Below are 24,341 nucleotides of genomic sequence, written 5' to 3'. Positions count from 1 at the left end.
ATGTTTTAGCGTTTTGTGATGACAGTGTTGGGTTCCACTTTTGTATGATTTATGGTGGGTATCAAGCCTCTGTAAAGAGAATCCAAAGTGCCCTTGTTTAAATATGACAGATATTCCTTCTCAGTGCAGGACTAAGTGCATTCTGCTCCATGACATAGTTGAAGAACTCACATGAACGAAGACAAGCCATCACCTTTCATAGGTAGCTTCATGACTGCTGGAGAAACAGAAGAAAGAAACAACTTTTAGAAGGTGAAATAGTTACACACCAGTTTCACTCATTTCTGACTGGTGAAAACTTAGGTGCCTGGCTATTACCTACCTGCAAAGAAATTTGAAAAATGTCATCTCAAGCAGGGCAGCCCCATTCTCAAAGATGGGTGAGAATGTCTGGGGGCGATAGTCAACAGTCTGTCACGCTGGACAGGGGTCATGAATGCACCATGTGTTTTACGCCACCCTTCTTGAAATTAGTTTTGCTTTTCAAAATTGCCCCTTGTGAGGTCGATCTTTCTTTGTTCTTTTTCTCCTTTGCCCAACACTGTAACTTCTAAAAGAAAGCTCCTTTAAATGACAGAGCTATGAACTATTATAGTCAACCCTCCCAGGAAAAGAGGAAAAGTGTGGGTCCCCAGATCTCAGAATCGATAATCTTTCTTTAGCTGTTTCAGAATCCAGAATACCTGGTGATCTTCAAATACCATCAAAATGTGGGCCAAAGATTTGCTAATCCTGTTCTCTAATTAAAGGAAAAACAATGTACAATTGCATGAAAATAAAGTGTTTACCTAAAGGATTGCAGAACAGTTCCAGGAGTAAGGTTGTTGTAATTGCGCGAATATTCAACAAAGAGAAAGTAAAGCACCCCCAAAGGTGCCTAACTCCACACATAGCCTTCCCACTCATCATCTCACTTCTCAGGTTTTCCCCTCATAAAAATACTTTCACATACCAGAATTCTCTGAGATGACCATTAGGACAAGAGTCCAGCCATTTTTCTAATAAGCGAGCTTGCAGTAATAAAACTTGCCAGCCTTACATGAGCATTTAGGCCTTGTCACTTGGATAGCTGTACCCAAGTGGCCCTCTGAAGATGTGGCAATTATTCTCATCCTGGGGTATTCACTTTGCCTACTTTCCCAAAGGTTTACAAAAATGCTTCTTATCAAACTTTTTAGTTTTTGCCAATTTAGTAGATACTAGATGGTGTCTTGTTATAGTTTGTGTTTTATTAATTATGTTTCATTTTCTCTTTATAAAATAATTTTAAGTCTTATTTTTTGGAATGCCTATTTTAAATCTTTGCCATTTTTTTTGTTGGGCTATTGGCATCTTATTATAATCTTCTGAGCACTTTATCGGTAAGTAAGGCTTCTTCAAATACAGTGTACCTGGGCCTCCCTCTACACCAAAGGTGGCACACCATGACCTGTGGTCCAAATATCTCCTTATAACACAGGCATCCCTGTATTTTTACATATTGTCTGTGGTTGCTTTTGTGTTACGGTGGCCCAGTTGAGTAGCTTTGACAAACATTATATGGCATACACCTTAAAAGATTTACTCTTTAACCCTTTTCAGAAAAGGAGTTTGCTGATCCCTAACCAAACTCACAGAAATCATTCCCAATATTGGTGGCTGCACATCTATAGTTTGAAAAAGCTCCTCAGATTTTTTTTTTTTTAAGTTCACCAAAGTCTAAAAAACACACTTCAGTTAGTGGTAGAATATAGAAAGGCACAGTTTCTCACTAGGCTCTTTTTCAGTTCTTCTGCATTTCTCTCCACTTTCCCAACACATCCAACCACCCCAAAACCAAAGTCTTAAGAGAAATGCATAGGGGCTTTCCAGGCAAGTGTGTCTGGTTACTGAGGCTTTGCAAAAATTCCTTAGATGTAGTAAAACTTTATTTTAAAACAGTAAAAATTTTAGGCAAAAAGCAAGAAATTGGCATTTCTTCTATGTCAAAAAAGAAAAGGAAACAATTCTCTTTAGAAAATAATTGTGACATGCAAAGGTACATGTGTGAACACAGACATGTACTTACACGGTAATGCTGTGTGTATCTGTAGGCATGACCCACACAGATGTATGTGTGTACATATGTATCAGAAGTGCCACCTTGGATCAAATGCATGATTCAGGCAGCCCAGTCCTTTGCTTCTGGGAAGTGTCCAAGAATAAAGCTACCCTAAAATCTTTCATGAACCAGGAAATAACCACTCACTAACTGAAGCTTTTACTTTGATGTCAATCCAAAGTTAAAGGAGGAATCTGAACAATCCTGTTTTCCCTTAGTACTCCATGTGACTCCATGACTTTATTAGATCATCTATAAAGGTTATTTTTATTTTTTGTCTCTACCCTTGCTTCATCTCACCAAAGTGCAGTAGGGCTCTGCTCCTAAAAACAGAAAACACTTGGGGTGATGGCATGTAATTACTGCACGAGTCACTAAACACAGCATTTATCTCCTGTGTTGTTTGCTCTCAGGAAATCTGTTTCAGTACAATGCTCAATGTCAAGTAAATGCCAATATAAATACAAGTATTTTTACCTAAATGGAAATATATGGCATCTGCTAAATGAGTAGAGACATCTTCACACACGCTGCATTGATGGCCTATATTCTTCTCAGGTATGGATTAGCATTACAAATTGCTTCAAAACTTATAAAAATAGAAAGGAAACACATCGAAGACAATGTACAACCATTTTATATGCTTCTTAAGCTTGTGGTTTGGAATTGATATTTCGTTTTAAATGACACTTTTAATACCTAATATTTTAAGGGACTAGATTTCATCTAATAGGTGCATATGTTAAAAATAGTTCTTTGGATTATGAATGACTCATGTTTTCTAAAGTAGGAATTACAATTATTATTATTTAGAAAAAGAATTTATGTGCCCCATAATATTTCTGAGCCCTGAACACATCAATTGTGGAAGTTGGTGGTCGGCCGTGGCCTCCTCTGTCTGAATATTGTATAAATTCAGTGTGTGGGGATTATATGCCCCATTCCCCCATTTCAGAAGGGACTTTAGCTCGTGTGCAGAGAGTGTAGCATGGTACAGTTTCTATGGAAAATAGTTTGGCCGTTCCTCAAAAGATTAAACATAGAATTACTATATAATCCAGGAATTCCATTGTTGGGTATATAACCATAATTTATGGTTATATAAAAAGCAGGGACTTGAAGAGATATTTGTGTACTCATGTTCATAGCTGCATTATTTGTAATAGCCAAAAATGAAAGCAACTCAAGTGTCCATCAACAGATGAAAATATGTGGTATGTGTGAATGTGTATATTACAGAATATTTTTCAAGCTTCAAAAAGGAAATTCTGACACATTCTATAACATGGATAAATCCTGAGGAGATTATACTAAGTAAAATAAGGCAGTCATAGAAAGACAAACACTGAATGACTCTACTTCTATAAAGTATTTAGTCAAACTCAGAAACAGAAAATAGAGTGGTAGTTGCCAGGGGCTGATGGGGGGGAGAAATGTGGAGTCACTTCAATAGGTCTGGAGTCTCAATTCTTCAAGATGAAGAGTTTAGGAGATGGATGGTGAGATCGTAACACAACAATGTGTGACTCATACACTTAAAAGTAGTTTAGATGTTTTAGATGTTTTATGTTATGTCTATTCCACCACAATTTTAAAAGTCCACAACCTCCAATCTAATCTAGACCACAACAATCATCTCATCCAATTCAAAGTTTCTCCTACCCTGCCTCAGCTCCTCCTCCATTGCTCCCAACAATGAACTGAACTATAGGTTCAAGTACCTATCGCAAAAAAGGGCCTGGATTCTGTTTGTTCCCTAGATTTTACTACTTCCAAAGTTCTAGAAAATATGGTTATAGAAAATATGTTTCCAGTATTCTGGGTTTTCCAAGGACAGGACTCAGAATAGACTGAAGGAAAAAGTTTCTTTTTGCTAAGTCGGTGCTATTTATTATCCTCTTGTCTGCTGTCATGTACACCATTAGGGCGGTATCCAAACTCAATTTGTAAGGTATAGTTAGTGCTCTTGTGAGACAGTTCACCCTGCACAATCCCTTGAGGAAATCAATGCATTCTCCAGCTGTTCTGGTTATCTATTGTTGCATAGACAATAATTCCAAAATTTAGCAATTTAAGACACAAACATTTATTATCTCATGTTGTTGAAAGTTAAGAATTTGGAATGGCCTAGGTGGGTGGTTTTGGATCATGAAGTTGCAGTCCAGCTGTCAGCTGGAGATACAGTCATCTCAAGCTTCATTTTAGGCTGGAGGATGCAAACAGAAACCCAAGCTCATTCAAGTAACTTTTTTTCAGGATGCCTCAGTTTATCACCTGTGGTTTTCTCTATAGGGTTTCTTTTGACATGGCAGCTGGCTTTCCTTAGAGAACTCATCTCAGGGATTGAGATAGAGATAAAGATAGATAAATACAGATATATAATTATATATATAATTTATGATAACATATATATATATATATATATATATATATATATTATATATAGTATCTTTTATAACCCAATCTCAATAGCAGTATTCTCTTACTTCTGCTGTGATGATCAGATCTCATATGAGATGGGACTACATAAGGGTGTGAACACTCTGGGGTAAGGATTATTGAGCACAATCTAGGATTCTGGCTACTACTTCTCAAGTTTCAGCCCTCAGGAGATTTTGCATTATAGCCAGCTACTCCTGGAGTACTCTAGCTCCAGCAGCCCTGTTATGTTGGATCCCTTCAAGATCGCTGGAACCCAGTTATCCCACATAACGCATGAGAAAGCCATCATCCTGGCCATGCTGAAGGATGGAAATGCAGATGTATGCTACTTCTTCCCTTTCTCCTTATGCTGCTATGGTGGGTTGTGTTAGCTAGCTCCTGCCTCCAGAATTCTTCAGGAGAAAAGGGAGCATCCCCATCTATGTATGAGTATGTATGTCCATGAATCCAGGGAGCACATCATTTTATCCCATGAGTGTAGAACTCTAGGCTCTCCCAAGAGCTCTCTCACCAACCGTGTGAGCAACGGGGTGGCTGATGAGTTCCAGCATTTTAGTGGAACACCAGTCTCCCCCTTATATAGGGTTTATTCTTGGAGTTCCTTCAGATACCTTGTGTGAATCTCCTCTTACAAATTCCTCTCTTTTCAATTAACTCTTCTCTTTTACTTTTGTAAGCTGGTTGAGGGAGTGGGCATGTAGATTAAAGGACAAGTTTGTGCTCTGATTGGTAGGTCTGGAGAGACATTTGGCAGAACTTGAATACATACTTTAAAATATGGAGGTACTTGCCCCATGCACCACTGCCGGATGATGGAAGAAGTCTCATTCCTCTTCCTGTTGGATATGTGATGAGGGAGGAAGGGCTGGATGACAGGGACCTTGGTGCTGCCTTTTGTCTGAAGAGCAGACAGACAAGTTGTTAAACCAAACACATTTTGATCTGCATCCTTGACAAATGTGCCTTTGTAACCACAAAATTAAAAGGCTATACTTTGTAAGGCTATACTTTTTATGTAACTGGAAGTGGGTCATATACCAAAGAGGACTGAATTTAATTATTATTACATATGTATAGGAAAGATATATAATATAATAATAATATATTATTATTATTACCTACTTATTAGCATTATCTATTTATGATCTATTTACTTCATAACATCTACTGATCATGCCTGTATTACCTCTTTTCATAATTACTAATTACATTTTTTAAATCAAGATTTTCACTTATTTTATGTTCCACTGGTGGTAATGACAAATTTCTACAATCACTGTAGTTCTTAAATAGTTTTTTTACTCATTTTGATTTGCATAAATTTTGTTTTGCTGAAGTCTATGAATTTCTTTTTTTTCCTTCCAAATTTTTTTTATTTTTTATTTTTTTAATTAATTTTTATTGTTGGTTGTTCAAAACATTACATAGTTCTTGATATATCATATTTCACACTTTGATTCAAGTGGGATATGAACTCCCATTTTTACCCCGTATACAGATTGCAGAATCACATCACTTGCACATCCATTGATTTACATATTGCCATACTAGTGTCTGTTGTATTCTGCTGCCTTTCCTATCCTCTACTATCCCCCCTCCCCTCCCCTCTTCTCTCTCTACCCCCTCTACTGTAATTCATTTCTCCCCCTTATATTTTTTTTCCTTTATGAATTTCTTTGAAAAGGCAAAGTCACCAGCCTTAGACTGGTGGTATTGTCTTTATTTTATTTTTATAAGACTTTGATGATTTTATTAATAGTGCACAACAGTTCATACCAAATAACTTTAGAGAATAAAAATTCAAAATTTATTTTATTTTCCATCAAAAAACATGATTTCAGAGAACGTCAATATTCACTACACTCTTTTAGGTCACCTTACATCTTATATAAATTAAAAACAAATTGAATGAGAGTATGTCCTCAGCATGCTCATTCTTTTGTTTAAAAGCTGTTTGTAGGATGTGTTTCAACAAGTCATTTCACCTTTAGGCAGATGAAAATATTTGACATAATCTCTAAATTGCTCCAAAGAATGTTATTACTATTGATGCAGTTTGGCCTTGTCTACTGATAATAAATTATAATTATATAATATATGGCACAAGGAAATCATCTAGATATTTGATCAAAATCATGGGTGTTATCATTTTAAGAATATCATGTTAAAATAAAATGTTCTAATTAATGACTAATGTATAATTAATAAAATTATATTTATAATTTGATGGAAATATAAAATTACAATTACTTAAATTAGGCTGAAACTTTAATGTTCTGGAATTTAAATAAAATCTTATTGCATATTTTTATTAAAGTAACATAATTTACAAGTCCAGCATTTCATTTTCCTTTAGTTGTCTAGATAAGCTATTGGTGTTATCCTTCATGATGTTACATCTAGGCCTTTTGTATACAATTTTAAGGAAAAAAAAGAATTGTTCAGTATTACAAGGAATTTCTTAGCGACTGTGTGTAACTGCTGCACATGCCACACTTGTGAAAATCCACAGAAACATGTATTGAAGCATGAACAGAAACAAACAAATGTATGCTCTGGAAAGTGATACTTAATAATACAAATGTGTATTAATTTAACTCTATAAGGAAGGATGGAATTGGCCAATTAATTTACTTTTTTTTTTTTCTTACTAAGCACTTCTAACTCTCTTTTCCTTAAAGTCTGAAGCTACCTGCTTGGCATACTTGGTGGCAGAACCCAGTATGCTACCATATTTTGTTTTCAGATACAGAACAAAAGACGTAGAGAAGTGTTTCCTGGTGTTCTTGATTGTTCAAGAAAGTATGGTTTTTAGGATATGGCTTACACTGTGTTAGCACATTGAATGTGATGCTCAAAATATGTTCAGTATATTTTTATTAAATCAAAGAGTCTCTTGTAGTTAGGTCACCATAACTGAAAATGGATCTAGTGTTACTATGGCAGTGGAACTCAGTGCAGAAGAAAGTTTACAGAGTCTTTCTAATGTTCCAGGAACTTCAGTGCCTGAAGAAAATATATTACTTGATGGTTGTAAATTGTTTAATGTTTGATTAATAAACACTGTAATTTATTAATCAACTGAATTTTTAAAAAAATTCCCTAAAAGATTACATAATACTTACACAAGTAATAAAAAACTTTATGAATTTAACCAGTTAGAGTGTTCAAGCATTTGACATTTATTAAACATTTAATCAAATCTCTTTTAAAATTTTACTAAATCAAGACATAAATGCTCTAAATCCCATAAGAGACACATGAAATATAAGCTACTTAAAGTTTATAAAACTTATTAAAACCTTTTTTACCAAAATGATTATAAATAGCATAGATTAAACATTAATTTTCATTCTTATCCTTCACATTTTCAGGGTCTCATTTTCTACCTTTTTTAGAGGTTTGGGTCATACAGCCAGCCACTGTTTCACTACTTGCTTAGGATTTTAGTAAACTCTGCCAGACCTAAAGGAAAGTGATGGAAGGCATCACCCATAAGCGGATGCTGAGGTTCTTGGGCTGCACTGTCCAAAGCAATTCAAACCCCAGTATTTATCAGAAGCTGAACCTGTTTTATAAAACAGTTTTCATTGTTTCACTGTAGGAATCTTACCCCACTTGTTTGAGGAAGAGTCTCAACTTTTGAAATATGAATTCGGGTTAAGCTGACCACAGCCATCCTGGGTGGTAACCATCAGGATCACCCCCCAGTAACCATGGCTGGTTTTCCCCACATGGTTTCCTAAATTCTATTAGTAAACAAGACCATTAGAGTGATGTGGGGAGATTAATGACTGGATTCTGGTGCTACCAGAGTCAGGCACATGCCCAAGTCTTTGACATTAGCTTGAGATTAACTAGGTACTTCCCAGCTGGGATGAAGGCGCCTTGTCCTGACAATTGTGTATGCCCCTCTACTGACCAAAATGGCAGGGGTCCACTTGGTCTTGCTGCCAGGGCCACACTTCTGCAAGTCCCCCCCAAATTGCACTCTGTGCAGTTCTGGATCTGTCTGCCTCTTTTTCTTTGGTCTCACAGCACCTGGGGGCCATTTCTCATACACTGGGACCACATTGTTCTGGAGCAATGTCTTTTTTCAAATGGGGTATCCTTCAAGTTTTGGGAGATTAGCTATACATTTTATTATGTCGACAGAGACAGCTGATATATTTTACAGCATAAGTATTTATCATTAGTATTTTATTAACATTAATTAGCTACAGTAGTGGTTTTTCTTTCCTAAGCAATGGAGTTTGCTGGGTAGCTTTCTCCTTCCTCTGTCTCTGTCTCACTCTCCTCCTCTTTCTTTTTCTTTTTTTCCTACTAAGGATTGAACTTAGGGGCTTCTTCCCGGGCTGATGGGATATAGGCATGCTCCACTGTACCCAACTGGCAATTTTCTTTTTTGGGGGATATATCTGAAAGTCTCCTTTTGTCAGCCTCCCTCTGGCTACCTTTCTAATTCTTCTTCCTGAGTAGTCACAGGTGCTAGCAAGTACTGGGCCCTTGATTCCCCTACTGCTATAGGAAATCAACTGAGCTCATTTCTGTAGTTGGTAGAGTTGCTACTTTTCTGGGACTGTGTGGCTCATTGAATGTTTTTGTTCCCCCTTTTCTGTTTATGCAGATAGAAATGAATACATCTAAGCATTCTGAAATATGGATATGCTCAACTGAAGAAAAGAAATCTTCATGAATATCACCATTGGCCTGTATTTAAAACTCAATAAAAATGAAAATAACCTGTTCTTCCATTTCATTTTTTTGTTGCTATTGCAACCATTTTTTGTGTGCATGTTATACTGATTTTTCTCTTTTTAGCTTTTTGAAAATCTCATTTTCAAATTGTCATAATTGGCTGTTGATAACCTCTCTACACTGATTTTACTTGATCATTTTAGCTCTGTCCCTGATGTTTTATGACAAAATTAGTATGCTCCAGATTCAGCCTGATTTTTTTTTTGTTCTGCCATCAGGACCCTTTAAAGAGTCCTGTACAGTGGTAGTTTGGTGGGAGACATTCTGAAAATTGTGTTATTTGGCAGTTCCATCACTGCGTGAAAAATCACAGAATATACTTACACAAACCAAGATGACTTCAATGTCATGAGGCAATAAAATTGTATGGGACAACCATTGTACATATGGTCTTTTGTCCATAGAAACGTCATGGGGTGCATGACTGTACCTTTGAGATGGAGGCTTGTGTTAGGGACCAAAGTCTGAGGGAGAGGACACATGGAGAGTTGTGAAGAGTCCGAGCTGCCATTGCGGCTGCTTGCTAAACAGGAAGGAGAGACATTTTTAAGGTTATGTCTCCACATTAATCTTTCAAATTTATTATAATGTACTATCTCATTTTCATTATAATAAATGGTTCCATTGATCATAAAGATATTCTTCTACAGTGGCAATATGAAACTCAACAAAAAGGGAATATTTCCTTTTTTTAAAAAGAGATTAATGAGATCCCATGTCTGGGTCATCCAGAAGGAGATTGTGTGTGTGTGTGTGTGTGTGTGTGTGTGTGTGTGTCTGTGTGACATATGTGTAAATATGAGCTGTATATTATATAGTCCACAAGGTAAATGCATGTGTGTTTGGTACTGTGTATTGTGTATGATAGTGTGTGATGATCTGGTGCACGTGTATGGTGTGGTGTATGGTATATATGTATGGTTTGTGTATGTGGTGTGTGCATGTGGTGTGTCTGTATGTGGCAGTGTGTGTGTGTATATGTGATGTGTGAGGCTGGCAGGATGAGGTGGGGCTGAGACTTAAGCTAAGTCAGGCGTGACACTCCCAAGCATTCTTGAAATGTTTGATATAAAAATAGTGTGTGTTATTTTCTCTACTTTTGATGTTGATTAGATTAAGAGGTTAGATAATATTTCTTCTGAGCAGGCTGTTTCTGGAAGCATTTTAACTGAGTCAATGAGAAAACATTATAACATTATACTCCTTTTGTCTACTTGAAATAAAAAAGAAAGTTCTCATTCCTTGAAAAACAAAACTTGTACCCTCAGGACTGCTGCTTCACTAACCAGAGAGAAAGTCTGCTGGGAGCTATGATGACTTATAAGTGATACCAAGTGACTTATGTACATTCAGAAATTTGCCCCAAGAAGGATTTGTATGTGGAAGCTGCTGGCCAAGGCTGTCACAGCAATGCCTGAGAGCTGGGGAATCCAGGCTCACCTTGTCTTTCCACTAAACACCCTCTTGTTTATCCAGGTTTCTATTCTGACTTCTGTTGCCTCTAGGTTGTAAGATGCTATTTGCACATTTAGGATCACTCCTCTCCCCTCTGCCATTGGGAACAAGGGGGAAGCAAGAGTGAAAGTGTGTCAGTGTTTATTTCATAACATAATTAAAAGTCTTCTTCAAGTTGGGTGCAGTGGTGCACACCGGTAATCCCAGCTATTCAGGAGCCTGGGGCAGGAGGATTGCAAATTGGAAGCCGTCTGGGTAATATAGCATGCTAGACCATGTCTTTAAAAAAGTTAACCGGGGCTGGGAATGTGGCTCAAGCGGTAGCGCGCTCACCTTTCATGCGTGCAGCCCGGGTTCGATCCTCAGCACCATGTACAAACAAAGATGTTGTGTCTGCCGAAAAATAAACATTAAAAAAAAATTCTCTCTCTCTCTCTCTGTCTTTAAAAAAAAAAATTAACCGGGAAAATTAATAAGATTTGGAAATGGATTAGATCTGAAGGATGAGGGAGAGGGAGGGGCTGAGGATGATGCAATCTGTCTCGTTCTGGTACCTGGGAAGATTACTTAGAGAGTAAATGGTGGGTGTTGTATTTATTGTATTTTGGGAAAGGTCATGAATTTAGACAATTGCAGCACGAGATGCTTTTAAAACATCCAGAAAGAAATGTCAAGTATACAATTGAATATATTTGTTTACTTTTTCCTGTAAAAAGAGTTCTTTTGTCAGAAGCAATGATGGGTAAATGAGATGTTGAATAAACCCATGGTCCTGGCTACACAGACGCAAGATACAGTAAGAAAGAAAACTCAAATCTAGAGGTGTCCACTCCAGGGAAAAAAATCACTGTCCCTTCCAACACACACTAATATGCAAGATGTTTGCAGGTTGCTGCTGGCATTGACTGATGGGGCTCTCAGAGGAGGCTGCGAGGCCAGCCTCAGGGAGAGGGAGCCCAGGCCATTGAGCCTGGTAGAACCTCTGTCCCTGCTGCATGGGCACTCTGCCCTCAACCCCATGTGGCCTGCTGCATGGGCCACATGATCACATGACATCCCATGGACAGGTTTTCAGCCTCCCTCAAGATCTGACACTAAATGCTGCTTTCCAGAATGAAACTAATTACCTGCTAAGGAGGATGGCATATTGGCCAAAACCCTCGAAGCCTCAGAAGTGCACCTGCTATCTAGGCTTCCCACACACTTCCTGCATGGTCTTCTACATAGTGTGGCCTAGCTCTTCTAATTTTCATATATACAGTGATTTTTCTTAAGCTAAAATCTGACTGTGGCTAAAACCTGTCACTGATTTCACTCAATTGCAATCTTGTAGCACATAGTTCATAAGCACCAATATGTTCCAGTTTTAGATCTTGAAGATTTAGTGAAGACATGCTAGAGTCACTGTTGATCTAGTGGAGAAGGGGAGTAAAGAAAAATAATGCAGATAAGCAAAATGGTTAACAAGTGTGATGATTACAACGAGAGGGAAAAAGTCTTGTGGTATATAGTAAGGGAAGGGCACTTGTTTCCTATAGAATGACCAAGGAATGCATTCAGTTGATACCTGAGAGTGATGAGAGTGATGAAAGTTATCTGAGAGTGATGCCAAGTGGAAGTAAGCAAAGGACATTCCAGGAAGAGGAAACAAGATGCCTTTTCCATTCTGATGCTCTCCATGCCTGAGAAGTCAAGTCCACTAGACAGTGTCGATAAAATTTATTTAAATAGTTCTGACAAAATACCCATTAAGGAATAAAAACTGTGCCTCCTATGGGGAACCAATGCCCCCAGAAAACTGGTCCAGGAGATGTTCTATGGTTTACAGGGCTCCAGATATATAGCTGGTAGGAAAGCATTAATTAAAAAAAAACATATCTAATTTGTAAAGGAAAAGGGATGACTATATGTCCTTTGGTTGTTAAAACAGATTTATCCTATTTGGGGGGGATGATTTATGAGTCAGTTTTGGGCTGCAATGTCAGAATACCCTAGACTGGTTGACTTAACCAACAGACACTTATTCCTCACAGTTCTGGAGGCTAGCAAGTCCAAGACTGAGGTGCTGGAAGATCCTTGTCTGGTGAGAGCCCTCGTCCTGAGTTCTAGCTCTCTGTCTTCTCATTATAGTCTCATGTGGATGAGAGAAAAATCATCTGTCTATAACTCTTCTCCTAAGGGCACTAATGCCTTCCTGAGAGCTCAACCCTTATGACCTGATCACTGGCCCCTCTCCTAATACCATCACATTAAGGGTAAGGATTTTAACATGTGAATTTGGATGGGAGACACAAACTTTCAGTTCATGTTAGATGTTAGATGTTAACTTTTAGAAAACTGAACGGCATGTAAATTATTCTCTAGAACAATCCAAGTAAGTTTTTTCTATAAAAATATAAAAAGTTTATTAGTAGAAAAGTTAATCCTTAAAGTTATGGTTTCATTGGCCTGTAGATATTAACATTTGTATTTAAATTAATATTTTTCTTTCAATGAGTATAAATATTTTTCTCCCATAATCCTTTGAAAACACAGACACTCACACACACACACACACACATACACACACAACACACACACACTGAAATATGACTAGGTAATCACTAGAATGACTAAAATTAAAAATGTTAACAATGCCAAATACTTATAAGGATGTAGAACAACTAAAATTATACTGCTGATTGGAATATTAATTGAAACTATCACTTTAGAAAAATGTTTGCTGGTATTCACTAAAACTAAACACACTCAAAATCAATGATTTACTTCTGGGAATATATCTTGTTGGGAGGGGTGGTTTGAAACACGGTCTCTGATTGTCCTAGAGCAGGAGCTGTGCCTGCTCTGGAACTTCCTGTGCGAAGGTTGAGGCCAAGACTGCCCAGTTGTCAAGGTGATGCCCTGCCTAAAGGAGGTTATGTGCTAGGCACAAGACTATACATCTTGACCCTGAGTTCAAACACCAGCAGCCAGGGATAGAGAATTATGAGCACAAGTTGATAATTATAATTGGTTGTGTAATACTTCTACCTTCAATCCTTCATGTTTTGAAGAAACTTTATCATAGAAAATACTTTTGATGATAAAAATCTATATAATAAACCTGCTGAGCTAGCTTTGGGTCATTGCTCCTCTACCAGAAAGATGGTGTCCCACTTGGTTCCAGCTTTCTCTCTCCCTCCCCCCACCCCCCCGCTCTCTCTTTGTCTTTTCTAATCTTCCATGTCCCCTTGCAGGTTTCTAAAATGTCTGTGCAGCTCGAGGAAATAGCTAACAGAAATCTGTGTTTATGTCTATTGAAAACACAAATATAAGGAGGATGTTGGAAATTATTTTCAATATTCCCAAACTGAAGGCAACTAAATGTTCATCAATGGACTATGTGAATTCCATTACAAATATACAATGGAAATCTACATACTAATTTTAAAATGAACTGTTTAAACTTTGGTTTGTGTAGAGGGGAGTGATGGGAGGGGTGGGGTTGTGGGGACAGGAAGGACAGTAGAAAGAGACAGACATTATTACCCTATATATGTATATGATTACACTAGTGGAGTGACTCTGAACCATGTACAACCAGAGGAATGAGAAGTTGTGTTCCATTTGTGTACTATATCTCAAAATGCATTCTACTGTAAAATAAATCTAAAAAATTAAAAAATGAACTCTTTATGTATGCCAAAACACATATGGATATTATGGACATAACACTAAGTGAAGGTAGCCAGATGCAAATGACTGACTAAGGGGACGCTAACTGGAAATGCTAAAAGCTTAATATAGGGGGCTATATGAAGAAGCATTCTATGTGCTGATAATACTCTGTAGAGTGGGCCCTTTCTATACCCTGTTGCCTCCATCTTGGGACTCTCCGCAGCTACTGCCATAGTCCCCTATGCAGTAATCTGCCTGCACCTGGGGGCATCTCACAGGCTCTGAAGACAGCCAAAGCCACAGGAATGAATGTCACAGAGCTCATCTTTAAACACACTGCACAATGCCATCACCCAGGTCCTCCTATCCCACCTAACACCCTGGCACTGGAAGTGGCCCCCCTCCATTTTGGCTCATCTTCCTTACTATATTTGGTGGGGGCAGCTCCCAGATTGGAACTCCAGCTGGCCAGGTACCCCGTTTCTAACTCCCCTCTCTCCCCAGTGGTGGTAACCTGGCACAGTAACTGCCCCACACAAAACAGCTCTCAGTGGGATGGATGCTCAGTGCCACCAGGGCGCCGCCCACGAGAGCCCCAGAGAGAGAACTGCTAAGGGAGAGGGAGATGGTGCAAAAGTTCAGAGACCAACAGAGAGACCAGGAACTGGGAGATAGGACAGAGTGCTCAAGTCACAAGAGAGGTCCCCAAAAGAGATCCTTGAGGTGCAGTCTCCCTCCAGGGACTTGTGGGGGCCATACTCACTTTCAGGCACCCTGTACCAGAACCTGCCTTCCCATCCTGGTTACCTTCACCATCCTGAGGGCAGAGATACCACCTCATAACAGACAATTCCACCTATTGGATGAGAAGGGAAGCAGGAAAGATAATGATCTCTAAAACTATTCTTCCTTTGAGATTTTCTTTTTCATTTTTCTCTTTTTTCTTCTCCCCCTCTATCCTCCTGCACTCACATCCCCAACATATGTGAAACCAAGTACTTTGCATGAATTAGGATTTTGAGGACTGGAACATTTGAATAATATACTAAAAGTGTGTTGAATATGCCCCCCTTTTCCTTTTCTTTCTTTTCCTCTCCAATTTTTACTATTTTAACATCCTTTAATTTTTCTGAATACATATGTATGTTTGTTTTGTGTATTCTACTGTTTTCCCATGTACTTGTCTACCCCAAGTTACTTCCTATGTATTCTCTTGATACTAACCCTCTTCATTAGATTTCTCTTTCACACTTCCTACGATATATTAACCCTATATCCTCGCATTCTACCTCATCAGCATATCATCCTACGCCTCACCCCCAGTTCATTGTTCACCATCAGAAACTGTAAATCCTTTTACAAACCTACTGATTATATTATAGATAATAATCAAATTCAACATTTCTGTACATTTTGACCAAATTGTAAACGTCTTAATAGAAGCAAATTGTTCACAGGTGGTATATTGTTGATATTGGGATCTGTTAACATTTTCCTTCCCCACAAAGGAGAAGTTTTGAAACCGTACAAGAGGACTATAAGCCTATAGGGTAAAAACAACAAACATCCCAGACCCGTAGTGCTAGATGGGAAGACACATGAGCAACAGGAAAAGACAAGGGAAGAAAGTGCCCCAAACAAATCAAGATTCCACATTATTTCAATCCATGGCAAGCACAGCAGAAAAAATGATAGAGAAGGAGTTCAGGATATACACGATTAAAATGTTCTATGAATTGAAGAATGATGTAAGAGAGCAAAAATAGGTAGAAAAAGATCATTTTGACAAGGAGCCACGTAAACAAATACAGGAAGTAAAAGATCACTTCAATAGGGAGATAGAGGTTAAAAAACACACACACACACAAAAAGCAGAAATCCTTGAAATGAAAGAAACATCGCCAACAGATTAGACCACTTGGAAGACAGGACCTCAGATAATGAAGACAAAATATATAATCTTGAAAAGAATGTAGACCACACAGTGAAAATGGTAAGAAACCATGAGCAGAACACTCAAGAAATATGGAATAGCATAAAAAGACCAAATTTAATAGTTACTGGGATAGAGGAAGGAATAGAGTTCCAAACCAAAGGAATGAACCATCTATTCAATGAAATAATATCTGAAAACTTTCCAAACACGAAGAATGAATTGGAAAACTAAATTCAAGAAGCCTACAGGATGTGAAATGTACAAAGTCACAACAGATCCACACCAAGGCACATTATAATGAAAATGCCCATCATACAGAATAAGGAGAGACTATTAAAAGCCAGGAGAGAATAGAGTCAGATTACATATAGGAGGAAATCAATTAGGATAATGGCAGATTTTTTGTTCAATGTTTATAGCAGCACAATTCACAATAGCTAAACTGTGGAACCAACCTAGATGCCCTTCAATAGATGAATGGATTAAAAAAAGGTGGCATGTATACACAATGGAATATTACTCAGCAATAAAAGAGAATAAAATCATGGCATTTGCAGGTAAATGGATAGAGTTGGAGAAGATAATGCTACGTGAAGTTAGCCAATCCCCCCAAAAACAAATGCCAAATGTTTTCTCTGACATAAGAAGGCTGATTCATAGTGGGTTAGGGAGGGGGAGCATGGGAGGAATAGATGAACTTTAGCTAGGGCAGAGGGGTAGGAGGGGAAGGGAGGGTGCCTGGGGTTAGAAATAATTGTAGAATGTGATGGACATCATTATCCAAAGTGTATGTATGAAGACACAAATTGGTGTGAATATACTTTGTATACAACCAGTATATGAAAAATTGTGCTCTATATGTATAATATGAATTGTAATGCATTCTGATGTCATATGTAAAAAATTAATAAAATAAAAAAAAATAAATGAAAAGAACCAAAGGACTTGGAGGAACTTATAGGACTTTGGCAGACTTGGAGGTTCTGAGAGCCAAATTTGAAGGCTGAACAGCCAGAAATAAGGTCTCCATTGTGTCACAGAGTGGTCTATTGGATACTGAGCATAGTCTTTGTAATATTTGCCCCTTAGAACTCTAACATTATATGCATGAGTAAGCCACTGAAAATGTAGCCACAGCTGTGTCTGTGTCACTCACCCACCACTCAACCTAGATACTTGAACTTTAGTTGCAAGGGAGGTTGGCAGAGAGAGCATCTGCCCCCATGTCATAAACTGGGAGAACTCGTCAAACATCAGAAGGAGTTTGTGAGAGGCAGCTTCCTGCAAAGATAACAAATTCTCCACAGGAGAGGTAGTTCAGTTAGTCAACCAGTACTCACAATGGACCCATGCTGTACTAGCCTCTGGGCTGGCAAAGAAAACCCTAGGAGCTGATTTCCTATTAGATCTATTGTTTTTCCTCATTCAGTTGCAGGAAGGGAAAGGAATTGGTGTAGTTGTTGAGAGATTAGATTCAGGTTTTAGTATCTGATGAGTCTTTTCATTTCAGACAAATGAAGATAGACTTTTGCTTTTAGGCTTATAAAAAGTAAGAGTAATGATCTCAACTACCTTTTCCTTAAAAGACTGAGATCAACTACTTCTAATAATAAACTTGAATTATCCGGATACTTCCTTCATTAGTAGCAATGGGTCCCAGCTTGTGGAGGCCTTGGCTGCCTGTTAATGTCTTACCTTCCCAGCTCCATTCTTGCCATTGTTGCAAAACCATGCATGGGCCCATTTGTGCCTTGAGGTTGTTCTAAGAAGAAACGAACAAAGATACCAGATTAATTTTAAACAATGGAAAATGTTGGTCTTTGCACAAATATGAAGGAGAGTGGTGAAGTCAGGTATGGCTGACCTTTAGGGAGAAGAGAAAGTCTGTTCTTTGTGGTCACTTAGATTAAGGAGTAATGCAAAGGACCAGTCTTCCTTGTAACCCTACATTGAGAAGCAGAGTCACTGCTGTATTACAAAGCTATGTTTTTAAAACAGTAAAAATGAAGAGCTAGAAGCCTGCATTGGCAAGTGCTAAGTGTGTGTGTGTGTGTGTCAGACAGAGAGAGAAATCATTTGAACCAAGCATGGAGGGCATTGCAGAATTGCAGATGTGATCTGCGCAATTGAGTTTTGTTTACAGCATTGTCAGTGCCATTTCTGGCCTGAACTTGGAACATGAAAAACAAATGACTTTCTGACCTCGAAGATTCTATTACTAAAGCAAAAGAGAGAGATTAAAACAGACAGGTTTGGAGACTCTCTAAATTCAACAGCAATTTCCTTAGGTTAAAAGTGAAGACTGACAGGGCTTCAAGCCCCTAGCCTGACAGGTGCCAAGGAAGCAGAGGGTGGCATCACTCCTGCCCCGACCTGACCAGCACAGGTTAACTAAATCTACACATGTGTATCTCTTGCTTTTTAATCTCACTTTGTGGCTTCTGTATCTTCTCTTTTAAAAATCTTCCTTGCCCTTGGAAGCTCTGAAGATGAAATTTTGCAAATGATAGGTTTCTTCTATCCTTTTTCAGAGGTAGCTTTGCATGAAACATTTTTCCTACCATCTTGATCCAGAATATTTTCAGAGGTACAAGTAGCATAGCCCCACCCTTTCCCCAGGGCGAGATTAGTGGTAGCAATATTGACTCTTTGTTTATACTATTCATATAGCCATATGACCTTTGAAGAATATCACATGGGATCTTGATTGGCTGTCATAAAAAAATGAGTGGAAATAAAACCCTACTTTTACTTAGTGCCAAGAAAACTGAAAATCGAACAAGTGAAATAACCAAGATGAGAGTTTGCTGAAAATGCTAGACTCTGACACCATCTCTGACGGAGCCCTGACCAGAATAACCCTGCACATTTCTGTAGGGCTTTCGGGTGCTCCAAATTGCATCCATTGTGTCATCTACAGAAAGCTGCACTTTTCTAGCAATATTCTTCTCCATATTTACAGGTTAGAGTAGACACGGAACAAGTTTACTTTGGTTAATACAATACATAATTCATGCCACAAACACTTTTTCTTTTATTCCATTAGGCAAGAATCTTTGGGTTAAAAGTGATAGAAGTTTCAGACAAAACAAAGAAATAAGAAAAAGTAAATAAAAATTTTCCCTCAGGGTCAAAGTTCAGGAACTGGGCTGGTTTTCAGTGCAGCTGGATTTGCCTGGACATCATCAGGGATCTGTCTGTTTCTTACCACCCCCGCTCTGCTTTCCTTCCTGGGGACTTTCCTTCCTGCTGGGCTTTCTCCATGGGCTGGAAGGTTGCCCTTGGCAGCTCCAGGATTAGCTGATCTTACTGCATGTGACCAGAGGAGGGAGCAGGCTTCTCTCCTCCACTCCCAATATTAATTAGTATTTGGAAAGAGCTCTGTTCTACCTGTCAAGTCCTACTAGGAGATGCCCTGGGTATGTGTGTGGGGGAGGGAAGAGGATCTTTTGATAAGGTGACAAATAGGGACACAGAATGGAGGGAGCAGGGCTCTGTGGGTGTCGTGTGGCAGTCTTGGTGTTGTTGGATGAGGGATGAATGTGGAAGTGGGATGGCGGTGCAGGTGCTATGCCAGCTCCTTCCTTTCTAGACCTTTGAAAAGACTAAACAGACCCATCTCTGGGACCATCTGTCTTGGGTGTAGTGTGATTACAGGGGCAGGGGAAGGGGCCTTTCTGCCTAAAATATTTACTTCCATTTGCATAGTGTTGTTTGGAATGATTTCCATTCCAGGCAAAGCATTTTGTTCTGAATTAATCTTTTACAGATAAAAGCTCCAAATGCAAATATCTGGCAGAACTGACTCCTTTGTGAATGTCAAACAAGGGTAACCAGCTACTTCCTGAATCCGAATGGGCATCATAAAGGAGGAGGATATAGGACTCCTGAGAGGGAAGGAACGCCCAGGGGACCAGACCCTGCCCACATTAGGTCAGATTTGGGAAAGAAAGGACAGGTCTTGTTGAAAAAGTGCTTGAAAGGGACTGGGATCTCAGCTGGAAAAAAAAAATCATGTTTGTTTTTGGGACACTGGGGGCAAACCCTAACCTGCAAAGATTAATTTTGGGGGTTCAGCCTCGGCAACACCCAGCAGTTGGCTACTAGATGAGTTTGGCCATTGTTTAGACAGGAAGTCCTACTTTCCTTCCCAGGAAACAAGATCTCAACCAGCAGGATAAAGTAAACCAATAAAATTCACCAAAATAGTGAAAAGAATTCTGTTTTCCCAGTTCAATTGTTTTCCTGTGTAAATGGCATACAAATTAAGGAAAGCAAGGAATTTGGTATAAGAATTTCAAAATGGCTATAGTTTAAAAATTAGACATGTTCATTTGAAATCAGATTTCATCTCATCAGATACTTTTTCCTTAATTGAAAAATTGGAGCTTGATTTTTAAAATGAATTTCTGTTTTTTTCTTGAAATCAAGGTATCACAGAAATTATTGCCAATAGCTTTAAAAACAACTTGAAAAGACTGAACATTGGACAATAAATGTATAGACTTAAAATTTTTTTCTAATGAATATGTACCTTCCTATAATGCAATTACTTTTAGGTGCATTTTTCTTTCTTCCTAAGAGGCATGGACACCTACCGGCTCTCCTGTTGCCCCCATCAGACCTCTCTATCCCCATGCCTAAAGGTCAACCCTTTGCCCTTCAGTGTACTGACATTTTTTTTAAAAATCCCTAAGTTCAGTGGAGCAAAGTTGACATTTTAGAAAGGAATTTTAAGTGAGATGAAATAGAAATCTATATGTACTAAGACCCAGAGGAAGTTCTTGAGGGTGTGATTAACAGAGCTAAAGCTAAGGGGTTTTCCAGTCCTTGACAGATCACCTAACCTGACAGGGGCTCACCTTTGAAATAGAAATAATCCCGACGACCTTGTAAGCAAGGGTGAGGGTTGAAGAAGCAGTGTACCTGTAGGTGTGGCACTTGGGCAGGCTGGAGCTTGGACTTAACTGAGATGTGCCTCCAACCAATGTCACCGCCAAGTCACAGGATTGGGCTAAAACTGTCACCATTTGCTTGTTCCTGGTGAGCAGGCAGACCCTTAACCAGATTCCTCCAAGACAAATGAGAGGGGAGCCAGCAGAGTGTCAAATCTGCAGGAGGATGCAAGAGGGCCGTAACTGGGGGGACTTATTCTAAGCAAATGGCAGTAGCCTTGGACCTGTGTCTTAGTGTGGAAGTGTAAGGGGGGACCTGGGAGCTTAACTCCTGTCTTGGAGATGTGTGTTCTGCTCCATCATTTGTCATCTTGCCAGAATTCCATATCCTTTGCCTTTGAAGAAGGTATCATGTCTTGCGTGTCCTTTGGAATCTCCCTTCTGTCTCATCACCATCCTGTGGGCAGTCTGTCACCATGAAAGTGCAGCACGTAGAAGCCAGCTCCCTTCTGATGCCCCTCCCTCTAGCAGCTTTGATCCAGCTCGAGTTGAAATAGGCTTTTATGTTTCTAGGACATCCTGGTTTCTCATGGTTTACTCCCTCACCTGGACCCTGTCTTGAGGATGCTCTCTAAAATTCCCTTTTGTCAATGTGGATATGTCCTTTTTACATTTTCAGTTTTATTCCCTCTCACCTTTTGAAGAAAATATGGGACAGGACTTCTGAATTTGACCTCTGGATGAGAAGAACCTTGGTTTTGATGTCTGGGAAAAGAATGACTTCTTCTCCCTCACTTATCCTTGCAGGAAGATGAGTTAGCAGGTTGCACAACATTTCAAGAAAACCCTCCCTCCCACTGTTCTGACCCACTTCTCCCATTCTCTTAGTGGTTCCACTCTTGACACATTCATCTATTCAGTAAATGTTAATTGAATATCTACTATGTCCCAACTTTGTTCTAGATAGTGAAGGTAGAGCTATGGGAAGGAAAAAAAACTTTACATTTTGATTGACGAGGGGGAAGACAAATAATAAACAAGATCAATGAATAAACTATAGTTTATTGATTTAGGTGATTAAAGTGGTATGGAGAAAAATGAGGGATATCAAGAGTTGCAGGGGTAGATTGTGATTTTAAATCAAATAGTGAGGGAAGCATCAGTGATTAGACAAAGTGGTCCAGCAAAGATCTGATGGAGCTGAAGGAATGAATCTATGGAAATCGGGGTACAACCTTCCAGAAAACAGCTGGTGCAAAGGTCCAGAGGCCAGAGCATTTGTACTTAAGGGAAAGCAATGAGGTCAGTGTGCTGAAATGAAGTTACCAAGGTGAGTGGGAATGAATGGAGTCTGAGAGGTGGTGAGAACAGGAAACAGGTCATCTAGGGCCTGGGAGGATTAGGAGGGCTTTTTTTTGTTAACCTTTAGATATAAAAAGTCACTGAAGGTCTTAAAGCCGAAGAGTGACATGATCTGATCGTGTTTGAAGGCTCACCCAGCCTTCCCTGTGGAGCCTAGACTGGAGTGAAGCGGCAGAGCTGAGAGTCAAGAGGGGTGGACGGAATCCCAACCAGATGGGGAATGATGGGATGAGGTGGTTGTGAGAAGCGTCATATTTTATGGTAGGTCCAATAGAACGTATTTATGCTTTGAATATAGGATGTCAGAGAAAGGGAGGAGACAAAGATGGCCTCACAGCTTCTGGCCAGAGCTGGAAGTGTGGAGTTGCCATACGACCATCAGGCACTCAGAGAGCAGCTGGCATCTTGCCCAACACAGTGTGCTTCTTCCTGGGTGGAACTCAGTGTAGACAGCTAACTGGTATTTTAACTGACAGAGTCAAACACTGTATTCTCCTAAAAGCCCACATGACAAATATTTCAAAATGCAAGCAAAAAAAAGGGTGGACATCACTGCCAGGCCTGGAGGTCCTTTCTCTGGGCATGGCTTCCGCTACCTCAGAAGCCACTGCTGCTGACCCCAGAGGTCTTTTCTCCCAGCGAGGCTGCGGCCCACATGCTTCCAATGCTGCCGGTGCTGTCACAGCTCCTGAGCCCTGAGGTCCAGGTTGCCTGCAGGTCTTCTCTCTGGGTGCTGCTGCCCATGCAGCTGCAGCCAATGGCTGCCACCAACACAAGTGCCCCCACGATGCTGTCGCTGATATCTCTGCTGCCTCCCACTCCAGGTTGCCTGGGTGATGCTGTCCCTGCTGCCACTGTCCCACTACTGCTGCTACCACCGCCCAGAGGTCTGCTGCAGGGGAGACTCCAAGTTTGGTTGCACATGGCCATATCCATCTTTGGACACAGGCCAGGGCCTGGGGGATCAAAGGACCAACAGGTTTGTGACCGACCACTGCCTCTGTCTGGGGACTCCAACAGGACCTGGAGGTCCAGTGTGGGGGTGCCTATGGGTTTGGCTGCACCTGGGGTCATCCTTCTGGGAATGCTGGTGATCCCTGTCTTGCTGCTACTTCTCAGGGTCCCTCCTTTGTGTGAGTGTATCCTTGAGGATCTCTCTGCAAGTTGGAGCAGCGATGAGATCTTGGGACTTCAGTGTGGCCAAGGCTGGGGTATTCCAGCCCAGATCCATGGGATAGTGACTGGTTCTACAAGGGCTGATCTGGGCCTGGTGGTCCTGTGAGATGTCAGAGACAGGGCTGAGAAACTTTTGAACACTGACAGAGAGAGATTGATTTTCCATGGAGATTTATTTTATTTTATTATTCTCTAACATCTCTACCTTATTTGGAGCAGGATTTATGCATCAGTGTGTGGAGGATGGTGATAGGTGAATGGTGTTTTGCAGTTTTGTTGTATCCTTACATTTTTAATTTTTTCTATTGTTCCTCTCACTTGTCTGTTTTCCTAGATTCTCTTTCCACCTTTTCTCCAACCAACAGCCAATCTCTGTCAGTTCCTCTTCCACTCTTCCAGTGAATTTTTGCTTCTAGCTTTTCTCTTTCTCCTTCATGAACATCATGTACTATGCTACTTCTGTTCTTTCATCCACCATTTGAAATTATAAACTGTTTTATTAAATTTTCTGCTTATACTGTAGACAGTTCTTGAACTCATGATTCAGTTTGTGAGGAAGCATTAGATGCCTTAGTGGGAA

The sequence above is a fragment of the Callospermophilus lateralis genome, chromosome 6 (assembly GCF_048772815.1).
Source record: "Callospermophilus lateralis isolate mCalLat2 chromosome 6, mCalLat2.hap1, whole genome shotgun sequence".
NCBI lineage: Eukaryota > Metazoa > Chordata > Mammalia > Rodentia > Sciuridae > Callospermophilus > Callospermophilus lateralis.
This window is presented reverse-complemented; position numbering follows the sequence as displayed.